An 18,935-nucleotide genomic window follows, 5' to 3' on the forward strand; every position below is an offset into this window, starting at 1 on the left:
TATTAATACATTTTAAAGTAATTTATATTTTTAAATTTCTAATAAAATCATTTTAAAACCAAATGATATGAATAGAAAGGTTAATCCCCTCCACCCCTTACAGTTAAGTTCCTGTTGAACATGACGGTTAGGTATATTTTTATTTGTGAGTTAATTCAATCATTTAAAAAACATACATTATATCATTGTAATACAGTATGTTACAATTACATTTTAAAAAAGATTCAACTTTTAAAAATCATGCAATACTGGAAATCTGATGCATTTTTATACATTTTTAAAATTCTATTGAATTTATTTTTCCTACATGTTTTCCTATGTGTTAGTGGTATTCCTTGCTGCCATTTACGGAGTATGTTGCTGTACCATTGGTTGGTCAAATTTGGTGCTTGAATTATGACAAGGCTGGGCTGAAGTACTTTTGAGTATGTTTTGTGAGCAGTACTACTGTAGTAGATTTAAACATGTAGTTTGTAAACTGCATTTGCTTTACTCATTTGTTAGTGTGAGTTCGGGATTAGGAGATCGCTCCCTAAATCACCCATTCAATTTCCATTAACCCTGCATATTTTCGAGTAATTATTCCCCATTTTTCCACCTCTCCTACCTTTTCCTCCCACATCTACTACTTGTGGGAAAATGCCCCCTTTGCGTGGTCACCTCGGACTTTGAAAACTGGGGCACTGCTGTCCAGGGCCCTGTGTAAAAGCTCTGGACCCTGAGCCACGTAGAAATTGTCTAATCCCTGACTGGCAGAATTAGGTCACCTATAGTCCTATTTTATATGGTGTAGAGAAATCACCCATGAGGTGGAAAGTTAAAATGGGATTGATATCAGTAGGACAAACTACCAAAAAAGTGGATAGGGTTGCAAGTGGAAACTTTCAGCCTATTGTCCAGGCAGGGGCCATGAATTATTCCCAACCATTAGATGGTGCTACCCATAAATGTGGCATTCCAAGGCACCCTCCATAGAATACTTTCAAGACCTGTAGAAGAATAGAAGAAGGACTGCACCCGCTTTTTAAAAACTATGGTGTGACATGAAGGCAAGACCCCGCCTCACTTGTACCCAGGACAAAGAAGTGTACGCCAGGGATTAGTTGGCGGACCTTCTGTGTGGCTAAAGGTACACAACAACTTGCATAGATGCCTTTTTTCTCAAGTGCCCATCTGACCTGTTGCAATCAAACCTGTACTGGACCCTGCTGGTGGCCACTGCTGGAGTGAATCCTGCCCCCTCTGTGGTGTCCCTAAGATTCTGTGATTCTTGTCTATGTCTGACTAGACTTCTCCTACATTTGCTGAAAAGTCATTGGACTTAGATACATTTGACTTCCAACTGCCAAAGGACTGGGGCCAACCACCCAAGTTGATCTGACCAAGGAGTGACTTCTCTGGGATAAAAAAAACAAGTAAATCTCTCTTGGAGCTTCTATGTAGGATAAATCAATTTCAGAAGCCCTCAGCAAGAAGGTAAGGCTTGTAAAACTAATAATTGGATACAACCTGCAGCTTTGTTTCACTGGAGGAGTCTGAGCTCTAAAGAAGAGATTAGGGGCCCTATTCCAAGTACGGCGGTCCAAGGAGCGATGTACTTGTGGTGGAGGGTCCAACCACCGCCACCACTGTGGGTCCAGCCACTGTATTTTGAGTGCAGGGGCCGGACCACCGTCTCTGACGGGTTAAAGGAGCTCACGCCAGAGTGAAAAGGGGCAGGGATATGCTGCCAGTGCAGCACTGCCCAGCATATTCCGACTTGCAAATCCACCAACAATTTAATGGCGGTGAGCCCACCATAAAAAGGGTGGTAGACATGTAAGTAGGGGGGCTCTACCAAGGCCCACTGCCACCTCTGGGCCTGGGGCTGCAAGTTGTGGGAACATGTTGTGGCACCCTGGAATTGCACATCCGTTCCTGCACATCTGCTATGCCCAACATGGTGCTTGCCACACCATGCAGGAACGTGCTGTAGGTGTTGTCATGGCAGTGGAATGCTGTTAAGGCTCTCCTATGAGCCAACAAAGCCACCACTGTGTGAGCGCTGCAGCACCACCCGCCCGCCCTGGAGTCATGTTGGAATCTGTCAGACGGGTGCCCCATGGGCTTGGCGGTCATACTTGGGCGCAGCTGTGGTGGTCCTACAGGAAGACTGCCAAACTTGTAATGAGGAGCTAAGCCAAAACTTTAAAATCTTGTCTGGTCGAAGTCATGAAATGATCCAGCCAAGGAGAGAACTTCCCAGGGTGAGCACTTTTCCAGCCAAAACTAAGGGCTTCTATCGGACTTCTCCAATGGGTATCTCACTTTGCGAGGACTTCCTCAGATACAGCCTGCAACCTTGCTCAATGGAGGATTTCGAATTCCATTTCAGAGACTACGTCCTCTAGTAAAAGCGTTGACTGGGACAAACCAACTTGGCGTATCAAGTCCACATTCGATTGTGGTCAGTCTGAAATCGCACGTAGGTCCCAGTCTTTTTCACACAATGATTACTAATTAGTGCTTTTTTATCCTGGCATTTGTCATTTTGGTATCATTTTGGTAATTAAATTTGCCTCTATTTTCATAGTTTAGTATTCAATTGTGTTGTGTATTTAACTTTTTAGCTGGTTTGGTATTTCTAAATGCCTTCCAAATGTTCTCAAATTTAAGCCTGTTTGCTCTGGGCCCTCACTACCAAGGTCATAATTTGGTTTACATTTTTTAAGCCTTTTCCTGGACCTAACAGGTTAGTGACTTTATTACTAGTGAGGGACTCTTAGGCCCCCAACTAATAATTCACTTTCTTACATTGCTAAACCGGAGATCTCAAGATCGAAGAGGCAGTTCTCCTGCATGCATTTTTGAGAAAATCAAGTAGTACTACTTTGCATACTTTTTTCTACTGTGGCTTGTGCCAGAAAAAAGGGCTACAGCACAAGCTGCAGTAGAAAAAAGCACATTGTGCACATACATGCACTGTGGGGTGCCTGGCACATGGTGCATGCTGTAGGGGGACTACATGTGCCTCCAGGGTCACTTAGCATTGGCTAACGGGGAAGTTTCCCTACTTGGGGCCTCCAAAGTCCGTTTCCATCTGCTTTTTCATGAAAGACAGTTGAAAAGGGACATCCTAATCAATTGTAGGGATAGGATTTCGACTGCTGCCTTACGGGATCTTGAATCCTGACAGAGGCAGCAGTCTTTTCCCCGAAGTCTGCAGTCCTACCGCATGCATCAAAATCTCGATGGTCGGGCCGATGGCCTGCCTGTTGGGCAGACCGTCATTGGCGGCCTGTCGGTGGCGTTCCACCCAACATCATAATAAGGCCTTAGTTTGTTTTTGTTCTGTTTGTTAAGCAGCAATTTTCTATGAATGGCACAAGATTCATTACAAAAAGTATAAAAATTAACAGATCATTATCATTTCTTGATGTTTTTTTAAATCCTATGACACTAAGGGCCCGATTCTGTCAGGAGTTGCTGCTACTTAAAAGAGGTTTGGCGGGTGTGTGGTGTGGTGGTACCCACGATGGTGCCTCTTTCAAAGGCGGTGATGCCTTTAAAAAAGGCACCACACAAAGTTCCTGCACATCATGGACTACAAAGTCCATACTGTGCAGGAATTGGTGTGCGTTAACACAGGCAGCACATGTTGTGCCCCCATGTGGGCATACACATGGCTTGAGCCCTGGGGGCCCTGCAAAACCCGGTTGTTTCCTCTCCACCACAGTAGTCATGGTGTTGTAACTGCCATAAAAACCGTGGTGTAGAGAAAATAATTGCAAAAATATTATAATTGGCAGGACCGCTGCGGTCCGGCCAAGCATATTTGGCTTCAGGACCTCCGTGGCACCTCCAGGGAATGCAGTTGGCATCGGCTGTCCCATGGCGGTCCAACCGCCCAAGTCATATTGGAGTTGTCGGACCACTGGTACGGCAATGGCTGTACCACCACATCCATGACATCACGAGTCTGAGGGTTCTCAGACTACCAGACTCGTATTTGGGCTCTATATCTTTTGTAAATTAAAACAGAAGAGACTGGGTTTTACCAGGTCCTATCCACAAACCCTACAAAAGTGCATTAGAAGGAAATGTTTTTATATTAAAAATCTACTTTTTGCTAATATTCAGAGTTCGGGGTGTGGCCAAGATGGTGACCGGAGCAGACGCTGCCTAAAGAGCTCTGCGGTCGCCCGTGAAACTATCCTACATCATCATGCCTGCCCGGGTCTGCGTGCACCCTTAATAGAATCCCCGGCTATGGTGGAGGAGGAAAGCAGAAAATTGAGGGGTCAAGGAGGTCCCTGATGCAGTTTGAACCGTGTCAGGCCCACGCTACCCCAGGCACAGAGCAGGCTGGGTGTGGCTGGTAACACGGCGGTAGCCGTTTGACTGCAGAATAAGACTGCTGTCACCTTCATTCCTGAACGTCGCAGCTTGAAGAGGCCATAAACCTACGTTGCTCCTTTCCGAAGTTTTACTTCTCGCTCGAGTGGAGCGGAAACAGCATTGCAGACAGGCCTAGTCGAGTGATCAGAGCCGGGGCCTGGCATACCTGAAGGTGGAGGTGCTGTGTCAGGGGAACACACTCCATCCCCCACCAAGAGATGTGCGTAGGAGATCGCAAGTAAGCGAGGTGGGAAGACGACGAGTCCAGTGCCCCGGTGTCAGAGCACCCCCTGAGCGGGCTCACTGCGGCCCCCGGGGGAAAGCAGGTCGGCAGACCAGTCTTTTCCCCGGGGTGTTTGCGCGATGCTTGACAGGCAGGAAGTAGTTAGGGGGTTAGGTCAGGGGTGAGAGGGGTTAGGAGGTTATTTAAGGGGACAGGAGGGGGAAGGACTTCCTCTTCCTGTCCCCGGTGCCTCAGGGAAAGAAGTTAGTTTTAGTCGGAGTTTTTAGGTAGGCGGTGTGTGATTCAGGGATTTTGGTCGTTTCTGGTGCCCCAGAGCGACTCATTAGGCAGGTTTATTGGTGTGTAGTTAGGTGGGCTGTTATTTAGGCTAAATTTACTGCGGGTAGCCCCTGGTGTCCCGCAGTAATCCCACTGATGCGGAATCGATTTACTACACCCACGCATCTCGCAGACGGGTCGGGGTTACCAAACCTCACGCATCTCGCGGACGGACTGGAATTGAGGGTGCCGAACCTCACGCATCTCGCGGACGGTCAGAAAATACTGTTAGAGGTATGGCAACGCCTGATGCGGAGGCGGTGAGGGCTGCACTACTTGTGCTTGGCCGGGTGGGGAGGACGGACCTCCTACAGCCCGGTGTCCTGGACCAGGCATGGGTTGGGATGACCAGCACGCCCCGGTCGGCGTCGGCGGGGGTGGCTGCAGTTGTCGCAGCATGCATGGATGAGCCCGCTGGGGCTTAGGAAGGCGCGCCTAAGAGGGCTAAGGGCAAAAAACAGCAGGAGGCGCCCAAGAAAGGGGTGAGGCGGCTGAGCCTCCCGGCCAAGATCGAGACCAAGGTAGCGGTTTCCGGTGAGGATGGTGGGGCGGACGGGACTCCGCTGGCACTACGTGCCGGGGGGTCGGGGAGCGTGGGCCAGCTGGTGGGGTATGACGAGAGCAGTGAGGGCAGTGGGGGGGAGGACCTGGGTGAGTGGGAGGTGGCGGCTGGTGAGGATTTTGCACTCACGCTGTCTGGGGGGAGTCTGGGGGGGAGGAGGAGTTCACCGTCTTGGAGCAACCGGTCGACCTTTCGGGGGGCCGGAAAAGGGGTTGTCAAGCAGCAGGGTTCCAAGGGCAAAGGCCCCCTGAAGGCGCAGCAGCAGAGTGGGGCGGGGGTGCTGCGGCACCCAAGCCTGGGTGGGGAGGCCTGGGGGAGTCTGGGCGGTCGTCCATGTATGACAGGTGGGAGCGCATGACCGAGGAGGAGAGGGCCCGCGACCAGCGTCGCGTCATTGCCGAATATGAGCAGGAGTGGCAGCGCTTATGCGAGGCCAGGGAGGCGGAGGCGGGCGGGGGGCTCAAGGGCGATGGGGCCCTAGCGCCTGCGCGTGGCAGGGGGGCAGCTGGAGGTAGAGGCAGGGGGGCTCCTGGGACACGTGGGCAGTGGGTCTGGGTGGATAGTGCAGGGACTGCCTTGACGGATCAGAGACCTGTTGGCACCGGGGCCTCCCCGAGCGCATACGGCTCGGGGGGGGGGGTGGGAACAAGCCAGCGGGGTCAGCTGGCAGAGGCCGGGGTGGGCCGGCGGGGCGCAAAACGGCCTCCAAACGCCGGGACGAAGAAGCAGGGGGGTCCGCGGCGGCCTGCCCTCCATCGAGGGAACGGGCACCAACGATGCTGGAATGCGAGTTTATGCCTGGAGTGAAAGGGAAGGGTGCTAAGAGAGTGGTTACGGAAGTGGTGCCGCTGGATGTTCAGGATGAGTGGTTGGATTATGAGGATGAGGAGGATGATTTGGAAGAGGGTGAGTTGCGCGAGTCTGAGTGTGTGGACAGGGCTAAGGTGGCATCTGCCACGGTCGGTGTTTCCCATGAGGCACGAGATGGCACCAGTCGGGCCAACAAGGGGACCATGAAGCCGGCGGACGCACCGCGACAGGAGATGGACGCTCCTGCAACCTTGTCAGGTGAGGGCGCTTGGTGGGACGCATGGACTGAAGGGGGAAAGGAGGGAGGAAGAAGCCCTGCTGGTCCGTGGGGGTAGGGGATGGGTCTGTGCTGACGGGGTCCCATGTTGGGGCGGAGCCGGTGGCGGCTGCTGGGGGGAAGCAGGTCACGACGGCCAGTGCGCAAACAGACAAGGTGGAGGATTTGGGGGGCAAGGAAGATGGAGTTGAGAAGCTCCGAAAAACATTGCCATACATGGGGTTGGCGATGCCCCTGGGTTCTCATTTGTCTGAAAAAACGAGAGGGAAGATTTGGAGGCATGAATATGTGGATGTGTTTAAGCTGCTACATAGAGAGATTCAGGCGAAGGAAGGGTCTAACGAGGAGGAATGGGAGTTGACCAGGCGGCCGAGGGTGCCGGTAACGATGGAGAATTGGACGTCGGCTTTCTTGATTTACGCAAGTATATATTGTGAGAAGCACGGTGATCGGGCGATTGCTCTGTTCAAGTATATGGACGTGATCAGGAAGGCGCAGCTGCATTTCGGGGGTTTTGCTTGGCTGAGCTACGACGAGGAGTTTAGGGCCAGGGTCAGCGTCAATCCAGACAAGCCGTGGGGGGAGGTGGACCAGGAACTCTGGATTCAATGGATGTCTTCGACGCAGACGGCGGCTTCCACTCATACGGCTAGCGGTCTTCCGGTGACTTATCGGTCTTTTCAGTCGCGCCCCGCCCAGTCTGGGGCGGGTAGTCAAGGCGGTGCAGGTAGGTTGGGAAACCAGGCGGTGTGGTCAGGGGCTGCGGGACAACAGTATAAGCCAGTGTCTTCCGGAGCCTGTTGGGGTTTCAATAAAGGTTTCTGCAACCGCCCCTCTTTTAAGTTCAAGCATGAGTGTTCGAAGTGCGGGGGGCGGCACGCAGTCACACAGTGCCTCACTTGGCTTTGCCGTCAGAGCAGTGGAAACTTGCCAAGGGTAGGGGGCAGCCTGGGCCGAAGGGCCCATACTCCGGTTAGGGTGGAGGCCATGTGTCCATGGCTCTCCCGGTACCCTGATAAGGAAGCGGCGTTGCGTTTATATTGGGGTTTCATGGAAGGTTTCCGGATTGGTTATCAGGGGCCGAGGGAGAGACGTTGGGCTGAGAACTAGCGGTCCGCCAAGGAGTTGCCGGAGGTGGTGGCACGTAAATTGGAGAAGGAGGTTTTGGAGGGCAGGATTGCGGGTCCCTTTGCAGACTGGCCAATGTCGGATCTCATTGTTTCACCTCTTGGGGTGGTGCCCAAAAAAGAACCTGGAGACATTCGATTGATTCATCACTTGTCCTGGCCGGAAGGAGGGTCGGTGAATGATTTCATTGCTGAGGAGGACTCTAAAGTGCTGTATGCGTTGGTGGATGATGCCATAGGCTTGGTGAGGTCCTGTGGGAGGGGGGCGCAGTTGGCCAAATGTGACATCAAGTCGGCCTTTCGCCTCCTCCCCATTCATCCTGCGGATTTTCCCCTGTTGGGCATGCAGTTTGACGGGTCTATCTTCGTGGACATGGTTCTGCCGATGGGTTGTGCGATTTCCTGCGCGCTTTTCGAGACTTTCAGCTCCTTTTTGCCGTGGGCCTTTGTGGACCGCAGTGGACACCGGCTGGTGTCCCACTATTTGGATGACTCTGTTTGTGGGCGCGGGTCGCTCTGGCGCCTGTGGAGAGGCTTTGCAGCAGTTTCAGTTGTTGGCACAGGAGTTTGGGGTGCCGTTGGCGCCGGAGAAGACGGAAGGGCCTAGTTGTTGCCTGACTTTTCTTGGGATTGAGTTGGATTCGGTGGCTTGGCAGGCGCATCTACCGGTACGGAAGGTTGCGGAGATGCAGGAAGCTTTGAGAAGTGTGATCGAGGTCCGGAAGCTGGAGTTGAGGTCTGTGCAGCGCTTGTTGGGGTTGTTGACCTTTGCTTGCAGGGTTGTGAGGGCAGGGAGGACGTTTTGTAGGCGGCTCGGCATGGCCATGTCGGGGGCGGCCCTCCCACACCACAGGATCAGGATCACGCTGGGGGCCCGGTCGGACTTGCGAGTGTGGCTGGTTTTCCTGGAAGATTTCAATGGTGTGTCCTTGGATTTTGCGCGCGACAGGATGGTGTGGCAGGTTCAACTTTACTCGGACGCGGCGGGTGCGGCTGGCTTCGGGATTTTCTGGGACGGCCGCTGGTGTGCGGAGCAGTGGCCAGCTCATTGGCTGTGCCAGGGCAGGAGCATTGCGTTTTTGGAGTTTTTCCCCTTGTTGGTGGCATTGTTGGTGTGGGGCCCGGAGTTCAGGAACAGGTCTGTGTTGTTTCATGTGGACAATATGACTGTAGTGGACTTGGTGAACAACCAGAAGGCGAGGGACCTGCGAGTGCTGCGCTTGCTGCGAAGTTTCATGCTGCTGTGTCTGCGTTTCAATGTGCTGTTTCGCGCGCAACATGTGCCTGGCGTGAGTAACGAAATTGCGGATGCGTTATCTTGTTCGCAGTGGCAGCGCTTTAGGGAGTTGGCGCCGGGAGCTGAAGTTTGCAAGACCAAGGTGCCGGAGGGTATCTGGGCCTGGAGGGAGTGAGAGTGGTTGGGCTGGTTGAGAGGTCGATAGCGGAGTCCCCTAGGCGGGCGTACAGGTTGGCGTGGGCTGAGTTTGGGTCCTTGGTGGGGGGAGAGATGGGAGTGGGAAGGTTGTCCAATGAGGAGTGTGAGCGGGGGGTGGTGCAATTTGTGTTGGATTGCATGGATAAAGGGCTGTCGCAAACGACAATTGCTGGCAAGTTGGCGGGAGTTTCTTTCTACAGCATGGTGTATTTGGGTTTTGATCCGGCTAGGACGGATCTGCTGAGTTGAATGTTGAAGGGTTGGGGTCGGGTGAGGGCGGAAATGGGTGGGGGGGAACTGCCGCGTGAGGCGGTTACGTTTGATTTGTTGGAGAAAGTTTTGAGGGAGTTGCTTTTCTGTTGTTATGATGGGGAAGATGTGGCACTGTTTCGCCTATGCATGATTTGGATGTTTTTTGGTGTCTTTAGGGTGTCGGAGTTGCTTGGGACACGTGGGGCGCCGGGTCGGATGTTTGCGGATGTGCGTGTGGATGGGGTTCGGTTGGGCATATGGTTGGGGCGTTCCAAGACAGACCAGTTGGGTCGGGGCAAATGGGTGTGGCTGTCGGAGAGTGGGTGCGAGGATGTGTGCCCGGTGCGAGAGTGGCTGGGGTTTTGTGGTCGAGAGCGGAGGTTGGAAGGGGAGATTTTTGTGCATGCATCACGGAAGCGCTTGACGTCTTCTCAGTTGCTGGCGGTTCTGCGGATGGCTTTGCGGAGGCTGGGCAGGGACCCGGCGCGTTTTGGCATGCACTCGTTTCGGATTGGGGCAGCCACTGCAGCGGCGGGTTTGGGTTGGTCGTGGGAGGAGATCCGGAGGATTGGCCGATGGCGGTCGCGGTGCTGTGAGCGTTACATGCGTAAATAAAGGGGTGGGGCGTGCTGCTTGGCCGGCTGCACTGTTTGTTGTTGTTTTTCTTGTTCTGCTGGGGTACTAATCTCTTTCTCTTCGTAGGTTGTGTTCGTGGGCCGGGGGCCAAGACGGTCACCTGGGTCGTTGGGCACTCTTTTGTACACTGGGGGGAGAAATACACTGCCAGGCGGGTGTACGGCCGTAACCTGGGCCTGAGGAGCAGCCATCACGAAGTGCAATGGTGGGGTAAGAGCGGAATGCCTTTGGGAGAACTGCTACCATGGCTCACAAGGAAAGTGTTGCAGCTGGGCTGCCCGGACATGCTTATCATCCACTTGGGAGAGAATGACTTGGTGAGGCAATCAGGGGTGTCACTTGATGCAGAGGGATTTGGAAGCGATGAAACGCAATCTGGCTGGCGCCTGTATTGTGTGGGCTGAGTTTGTTCCACAAAGGATTTGGAGGGGTGCGCTCAAGCCTGCGGCCGTGGAACCGGCCCGCAGGAAACTGAACAGGGCAATGAGACTCTTTTGTGCGGATAAGGGTATCAACGTGCTGGCTCATGTCGGGCTTCAGCTGGAGCAGCCACTTCTTTTCCGAGATGACGGCATGCACCTTTCTCACATGGGGAATGCCTTTTACCTGATGGAGTTGCGGGACCTGATTAGCCATCTGTGGAATGAATCGATCTGGTGTAAGAGAGACTGAGTTTGAAAGGTGCACGCTTGGTGGGGCAGGTAACCGCCCTCCGGGGGTTCCCTGGGTGGCGGGAACTGGGAGGGGTGGGGAGTCCATGATGGGCAGAATCACACTTTCAGGGAGGGGGTTACAGGTGCAGCATGGGGGGAGTGGTAGACGGGAGTGTGATGGATGGAGATGACGGAGAAGTTGGAAAGTGAAAGGGGAAAGTGAATGAGATGCAAAGAGGTCATGGTGTGAATTGGGAGTGGCTGGTGGAACACGTGAGTGGATGATGGGGTGAATGGCAGGATGTTGGGGGGATTGTTCAAGTTAATGATGTTATGTTTATTGCTGAATGTCATGCCTGTCCTAATAAATGGCCTTTTACGCTAACTGATGCGTGGAGTGGTTATTGCGCGATGGGGAGCACGAGAGGTTGTGGCGTTGTGGGCTGCGAGAGTGGCTGTGAATGGGGAGGCCTTGAATCACCCATCCCCCAAGCTCCATGGAACTATCCTGCAGTACCTGGATCTGGGGGCAGCGCGGTGGTCTCCTGCTGTGGCTGAGCGATGCAGAAACGCTGAGTGCTGATAGCCGGTGTGGTGCAGGAGCAAGCGCACATTGCAGACCTAGCTTAGACCCGGTCCCTGTTTGTGACCGAGAGAGGAGAAGACACAACATTGCCCCCCCCCTGTGGAGGTACTGGTGGCGGCAATCCAACTCAGCACATGGGTGCACACAGAAGGTGGGACTGGTCCGGACCAGAACTCGGATCCCAACGGCAGAAGGTGAGGAGCCTGGGCCCGGAGTGGAGGGGCAATCCCTGGTGGTTCCAGATGAGCGAGGACCCAGGGTGTGAAGAGTCAGTCAAATTAAATTGAAAAAAAGGGGAAACATAGAAAACAAGAAAAAGAAAAGAATGAGGCAGCTGCCCCAGCACTAGGCCTATGCCTTGGGCAAATATACTTCCCCAAGCAATGAAGCGTCTGGGCCTCAGGGTTGCGAGAAGACTCCAGGCCTAAGGAATGGGCAGTACATGTGGGGCTGGAAAAAGCAATCAGAACGGGAGTCCCAAATAAGTTGAGTGGTGTTTCACCATTGAATTAAAGCTTGCAGAGGGAAACAACATGAGACCCAATGGACCCTAGCAAAGCAGGGTAACACAACGGTGCACAGGAGGCCCAGGGGACATAACTTTAACTGACCAGAAGTGTGCAGACCAAATATAGGGCGGAGGTGACCTCCAGCCCTGCTCTCCCTCTTGCAGGAGCACGGAGTCCCTAAATCATTTAGAGAGTCTGTGTGCTTGGCAAACAAGAAACAGAAAGTGAAATAAGGGCTAAATCTACCACGCACAGTTGCCCACCCCCTCCATAGTCGGGAGGTTGGCCATGCCATGGGCAAAAACAGACTTCAAAGGGAGGCCCAGCAGATGAAAATGTATCATTACACGGTGCAGGGGACCCCAAGAGAGATGTTCAACAACATGTGGTGCAGACAGGGAGCAACACGGATCGACCGGAACCCACAGGGTCCCAGATCATCGCAGCAATTGAAGCCTCTAGTGCAACCGTCAAGGCAAAAATAGATGCACTATCAATGGATGTTGGACTGCTGCAGGCTGACTTACACACTTTTGCGGACTGCTCACTGGCCACAGAACAAACAGTCCGTGAGATGCAGAACTAAGTCGCCACGCTAAAGGCAACACTAAGTGACCTCTCACACAAGACGATGGTTCCGGAGCGTCGGGCCAAAACACGGAAGGGCACTCCCGCAGATGTAACCTGCACTTCGTGATATTCCCAGAGAGCGTGGAGGGGAAAGAGCCTGAAATCTTCTTGGAAAAATGGATCAAGGGGGCGCTCCCCACAGCTGAACTTTCCTCAATCTTTTATGGAGCGGGCACAGCAGGAGCATGAGGCACCACCACCTCTGGGGCCCAACCCAGGATCGTAATAGCCAAAATTTTAAACTTCAGGGATAGAAATTGCATTCTTAAAGCAGCCAGATGTGAAGGAAACCCTGCCTTCGGAAATCAAAAGCTCAGCATATTCCCAGATTACACTCACATGGTTCAGCAGCAAAGAGCATATGCTCCTCTACCCTGTGAAGTTGAAGATTCTTCATGCAGACGGGGCACACTTTACAACCCTGGAGGCAGCATGGGATTGGCTGGAGGTCCATGGCGATGAGCGAATACCGCACAGGGGAAGAGAAATGGGGAGACCCCCAGCTAAATCCAGAGGAGGAAAAAGTGGTAGCCATCTCAGCAAGTCCCAAAAACCCTCCAGATCAACACCATGAGTGGTGGTAAGAGGGGATGGCTCCTTGGAACTGGAAAGAACAGATTCTGATGGTGAGGGCAGGAGATCCCCTTGAATAGACCAGCTGGCGCAACAGGCTGAACGTGAGGATGCTCAGGCATTGGTGGAGGTGGTAGCTGCCACAGGCTCAGAGACAAGAACAGGTGACATTGTTGAGGACACTCCACAGCCGGGAGGCTCCTGAACTGATCGTGGTTAGTGCTAGCATCACTAGAAAAATGGCTGCTTACAGAGAACGTGCCACAGATTAGGATACTCTCTTTGAACGACGTACTGTGTCGCGGCAGTGCTTTCCTTCCACATCCCGAGGATGGAGAACTGACCTGGGATGGACACGGACAACACCTCCTTTTTTTCCCTTCCTGTTTATCTTCTTCTCAGCTTTTCTGTATTGTTTCATCTTATTTGTGTTCCTTTGCTCTTATTCTTCTAAGCTTACTCTCTTAATTGGATTATTCTATTTTGGATAGTAGTAGATATGACTGTGTGAGAATGTTGCGAGATTAGTTGTAAGAGTGGGTGTGAGTGACGACTGAGTTTGGGATGGGCACGGCTGATGGACATATTGACTGTCCGGGACGAGTGCCGTTCCTGGCCCGGCAGTAGATACATATCGGATGACTGCATGCGGCAGGAGTGTTAATGGGACACGAGTAATGAAGTTCATGAGGAGTGTAAGTCTATTATTGTTTTGTTATGGGGATTTGATGACATATCAGATGGTGTTTGTTCATTTACAAAGTTTAAGGGCAGGGGATGGGGGATTGGGGATCATATGGGGATGCATGTTTTGTTCTTACTGTGTCTACCTGGGTGGTGGGTTGTTTGAATGTTCAGTTTACAGTTCTCCTTGGCAGCGATGATGGCAGTGCACAGGCCATACGCACATTGTATAGGACAGGCATGGGCTGGATGGAATAGGATAACACAGATTCATGACATGAATGTGAGGGGGCTAAATTCATTTGCGGCAACAGTGCGCTCATGTTGCTATGCTACAGAAGACACATCTTTTAGACACTGAGATACAGAAACTCCACAAGAAATGTAGAGGACAGCTGTTTGCATCTACCGATTCTACCTATGCCAGGGGGGTGGCAACCTGGGCAGCCCCCAAGGTCCCGGTTGAATTAAATAATTATGAGGCGGAAGTAGAGGGCAGATACGTGATAATGTATGGTGAGCTCAATGGCGTGGAGGTATGTCTGGCAAATGTTTATGCCACAAACACAGATGATGGTGAGTTCTTTGGTGTCATAGAGAGCTTGCTCCTCCCATACATCGGGATCCCTCTTATATGGGCTGGTGATTTTAATTGCATACTGGATGGCTTGTTGGATAGGCAACCACCGAAACAACACACCAAACTCCATATTTTGACTTCCCTGAGTAAGGTGATGAGCAGGCTAAATTGGGTGGATATTTGGCACAAAATGCATGTGGGCGAACGAGGCTATACTTGTTATACTCCGGCCCACGAGGTGTATAGCAGACTCAACCGTGTTCTTCTCTCTCAGGAGCCATGTTGTGCGGTAGTGCAGACTGAGACACTGGGCTGGTTTTTGTCGGACCACAGTATTGTTGGAGTGGGGACTGGAGAGAAGTAGGGAGAGGGTCCCACTGTGGCATTTGCAGCAGGCCACACTACGTGATTTGTTAGTTAAAGAGGAGCTCAGAGAGGTCATCATTATGGGTTACTTCACCTCTAACTGGTTAACTACCAGGACTAGGAGTGTGGAATGGGATTCATTCAAGGTGGTCACCAGGGGTGACTGTTTGTCCAGGGTGGGGGGCACCAGAAAGAGACTGGAGTTAGAACTGGCAGCCGCGAGGGATAGACTGGCTAAGCTTAAATGGCTCACTCATACAGGCGCAGTGCCAAGTCGGAGAGGTCTGGGATAGGTTGGACTGTCTAGTCCATCGGAAATATCTCTAACTCCTACACAAAGAGGGTGACAGATCTGAAAGCCAGCTGGCATGGTTATTAAAGTGGGAACAACCATCCCGCTGATACTGACGTTGAGCTGCCCTAACAGAGACATGGCCACCACGCAGGCTAGCTGAAATATACAGTGAGGCCCTGGAGGCGGAGTCGCATGTAGATAGTGGGTACCTCCCAGATGTCCCCCTCCCATGCCTCACAGAAGAACAGAGGAAAGAGCTGGAGGCAGCACCCCGCCAGGAAGAATTGCAGGAAGCTCTACGAGCCATGGCTTACTTTAAATCGCCAGAACTGGATGGAATTCCTGTAGAATTCTACCAGACAAATGCAAACGTGTGGCTTCCATGCCTCCTAGAAGCCCTACAGGAGACGGTCCCAATGTGATCAGACAAGATATGACCCTCTATACTATGTTACTGCCAATACATCAAAACCTCCCTCCCACTCACATTTCAACACGGCTTGTTTATTTATTGATATATGGAAATAGCCATAACTTCCCCCTCCCCCTTCTCGGTTCCTTCTGTCCCTTCCCTCCGCCATACCACCTTCTTTTTGAATACTTTCTTCAATCTTCGGGAGGCACGTACCACACAATTGTTTGCTCTAACGTTTAATATGGCCATTGTATTGGTGTGGTCGATGCTGATGTTTCTATGATGTTATTTTATTTTTAAAATTGCTAATAAAGAATTACAACACAAAAAAAAAGAAACCCTACAGGAGGCCAAACAGACTGGGTGTCTGCCTCGGTCCATGAAGGAGGAGCAGATAATCATGCTCCCAATACCAGTCCGGACCATGGAGGACCTGGGTGCATATAGACCTTTGTCCAATGCCAGGAGTAGATGCTAAATTACTTGCTAAAGTTCTGGCCATAAGACTGGGCAGAGTTGTGACCTCATTTGTCCATGAGGATCAGTGTGGGTCATACCTGGGAGGGGAACACTTGGTTGTCTCACGTCCTCCACTCAGTGGCTGATAGGGAAATCCAGGCTGCAGTTTTGCCCTCGATATTGAAAAAGCTTTTGATACATTACAGTGGGAATATCTATGGGAGGTGCTGAGAAGAATGGGTTTTTGAAAGGATTATATTGCATGTGTCAAACTACTCTATAACTAACCGATAGCATGAGTGCAAAATGAGGGTCAGGTATCAGAGATTACAAAGATCGAACGGGGCACGCGGCAGGGGTTCCCGCTATCATCACTACTTTTTGGTTTGGCAATGGAACCCCTAACTATGAGACTGCGGAGAGACATGGCACAGTGGGGTGTAGTTGTGGATGGCCGCACACATGTGGTCTCATTGTATGCAATGATGCGCTCCTATACATTAGACAGCCAAAGGAGGTGAATCCGGTATTCCTGGAGACATTGGCCTCATTTGGTGCTGCCTCTGGCCTCCATAGTAATCATCGGATATCGATACTGTTTACGCCAGCTGCCCTCATGTGGGGGACACCCCAGGACCTTCCTAAGGTAGGATTGATTTGGGAACGCAATTACTAGATATTTGTGCTACAGGTAGCCCACCAGCTTGACGACCAATATGAGCTCAATATGGGTATGGTCCTTGCGGACTAAAAACTTTGTTACAATTCTGGAACAAGCTTCCGTTGTCTGTCATGGGAAGAGTGACGTGTCAAAAATGGTGTTGCTGTCCCGCTGCCTGTATGTCCTGCAGAACTCCTTCTGCAGTATTCCGAAGTCCACATTTGATGCACTCAATAGCCTTCTGATTTCTCTGGTGTGGGGGGGGGGGGCGGAGAAGAGTTAAGCTAGAAACGCTCAAGCTAGACATGGACGCAGTGGGCCTGGGTTTACCTGATTTTAGGTTATACTACATCCCAATGAGCGGGAGAAGAGCAGGAGCTTCCTGCGCGTGCTCCATCCCTGCAGCTGCTCAAAACGGAAAAGTTGGAAGAAAGGAAATAACGGCTTTGCTGTCAGACATGTATTGTTCCCAGAGATTTCCCGCGGGCATGACACCTATACCAGATGAAGCATGAAAACCACATTAACGCCGGATAGCACACCAGAACAGAGAAGTGGTGCCCTCTCATCCCAGAAGAATCCAAGGAGAAAGAGAATGGATCGTCTGCTGAGAACACTGGTGCCAGAAACATGAAGCTGCAGACTTCCTTTCCTCCTATTCACTTCAGTCTCAGTACCTCTGCTCGGTCTGTGGACAGAAACCTTAAGGAGCACACCTCTGGTTCAACTATCTCAAGAGATGCCCGGGCTCAGAAAATCAACTTGCCTCAGGTGGAGAAAGCAGCAGAGAAAACCCTCATAGCCGCTAAACATGTGGCGCCTGCAGATAAAAGTAAAATGACTCTGGACATCGGTCGCAGCCCGCTGCCTCATTCGAGCACTCCACTGATGCATCTGGATGCAAAAGATGCAAAACTAGAGCAGCAAACCTGGCTAGATGTTCCGCCACCAAAGGCACCATCAGAGAGACTCTCCCCTGAGATGCCAATCTCCCCAGAGTGCCCCTCCTGTAAAAAAGAGAGGAGGATCCGAAATGACTATGACAAAATCATTGTGCAGTCGAAGCAAGATAAGGACATTTTGCAGCAAAGGATCACTGAGCTTGAAGCTGAGATGGCAAAGTATAAAGAGGAAGGAAGTAGTAAACGGCAAGAGATGCAAGGCTGTGAGAACAACGGAACCTGCAATGCGGAACAGCAAACAGAAGAACCTCTTCATCTTCACGGTTTGTTGGAAGCTGAAACAAATGAAGGCAAACTTAGTCATGCTACAGATGAAGAAGAACTGAGTAAACTGGAAGCAGAAAATAAAAGAAAGCAAGAACAAATTGATAGTTTATTGAATGAAATGAAGGAACTCAAGGCCCAGCTGGATAAAATTCAAGAGAATGACAAATCAGAAGCCCAGAAGATAAAAAACAAACACTGCAAGTTAGTTTATGACATGGAAGAGTTGATGTCCCAGTTTGAAAAGTCTCAGGAGAAGGAGCAGCAACACTTTTCTGAACTGGAGCGGGAAAAGGAAAGCATTCTGTTGCAACTGGAGACCACAAAATCAGAATTGGAAAGGTTGAAGAAAAGAAGAGCTGCGAAAGGAAAAGGATGCTTGTCTAGCTGAAATAGAAGACTTAAAAGCGTAGACAGAAAAGATGAGAGAAGAGAACAATTTGCTTCTAGACAGAATACACACTTTTGAGCAGGACCTGGCAACTCTTTGCCCCAGTCTTCCTTCAAATACATATGCCGTTCCACCAAATACAGAAATGCTGGTCATTTCTCACCAGGTCTCTCAGCAAAGCACCTAGGGGCAGATTTATGAAGGCCTTGCGCCGCCAGTGCGTCATTTTTAACATGGGAAAAAGTGACGCACCGGCGGCGCAAGGCCTTCATAAATAAGGCCCTTATTCTTTTGGGACAGGCCTCAGAAACTGTTGCTGCGGTTGTCATGGTGCCATGGTGCAGGACTTCAGCTCTCCAAAGTGTGCTGTAACCAGAGGCCCACTGGAAGAGGAAATGCTTCGTTTTAAGGATGTGTACAGACAGATGAAGAGAAAGCGTAACCTACTGCTCGATGTGATGGAAATTATGTACGCTCGAAGATGGTTTTTGGAAGAGGCAGTGCCGCATGTGAAGAGAGCCCTGAAGAAGTGTGGGGTCATCTATTAAGATGGTGAATGAAGGAAGCGTTGGAGAGATAGATCTACATGTTATTGTGTGGCTTCTTGTACAATCTGAACTCTCTGAGCGTGACTGTGCAGCTATCCAAGTACAGCAGTTGATTATCAGTGAATAATCAGTGTAAAGTAAATCATACCAGGACGCGGGTAGGTGTTAAACAGGTGCATAATCAATGCTGTGATAAAATCAGCTGTACATTTTAAATATACTTTCTTGTATTAGATGTCTACTTATATCAGATGCTCTCAACTGTCAATAAAATGGATAAAATAAAAAAGGTTATACTACTTCGCAGGATTGTTACAGTAT

General features: G+C 51.1%; 1 pseudogene; it reads left to right on the forward strand.

Annotated features, from left to right (window-relative positions):
• Positions 1–16,959: 16,959 nt before the first annotated feature.
• Positions 16,960–18,626, forward strand: LOC144819597 (uncharacterized; annotated as a pseudogene).
• The last annotated feature ends 309 nt before the right edge of the window (positions 18,627–18,935 follow it).

This window comes from Lissotriton helveticus, chromosome 2_1 (assembly GCF_964261635.1).
Source record: "Lissotriton helveticus chromosome 2_1, aLisHel1.1, whole genome shotgun sequence".
Taxonomy (NCBI): Eukaryota; Metazoa; Chordata; class Amphibia; order Caudata; family Salamandridae; genus Lissotriton; species Lissotriton helveticus.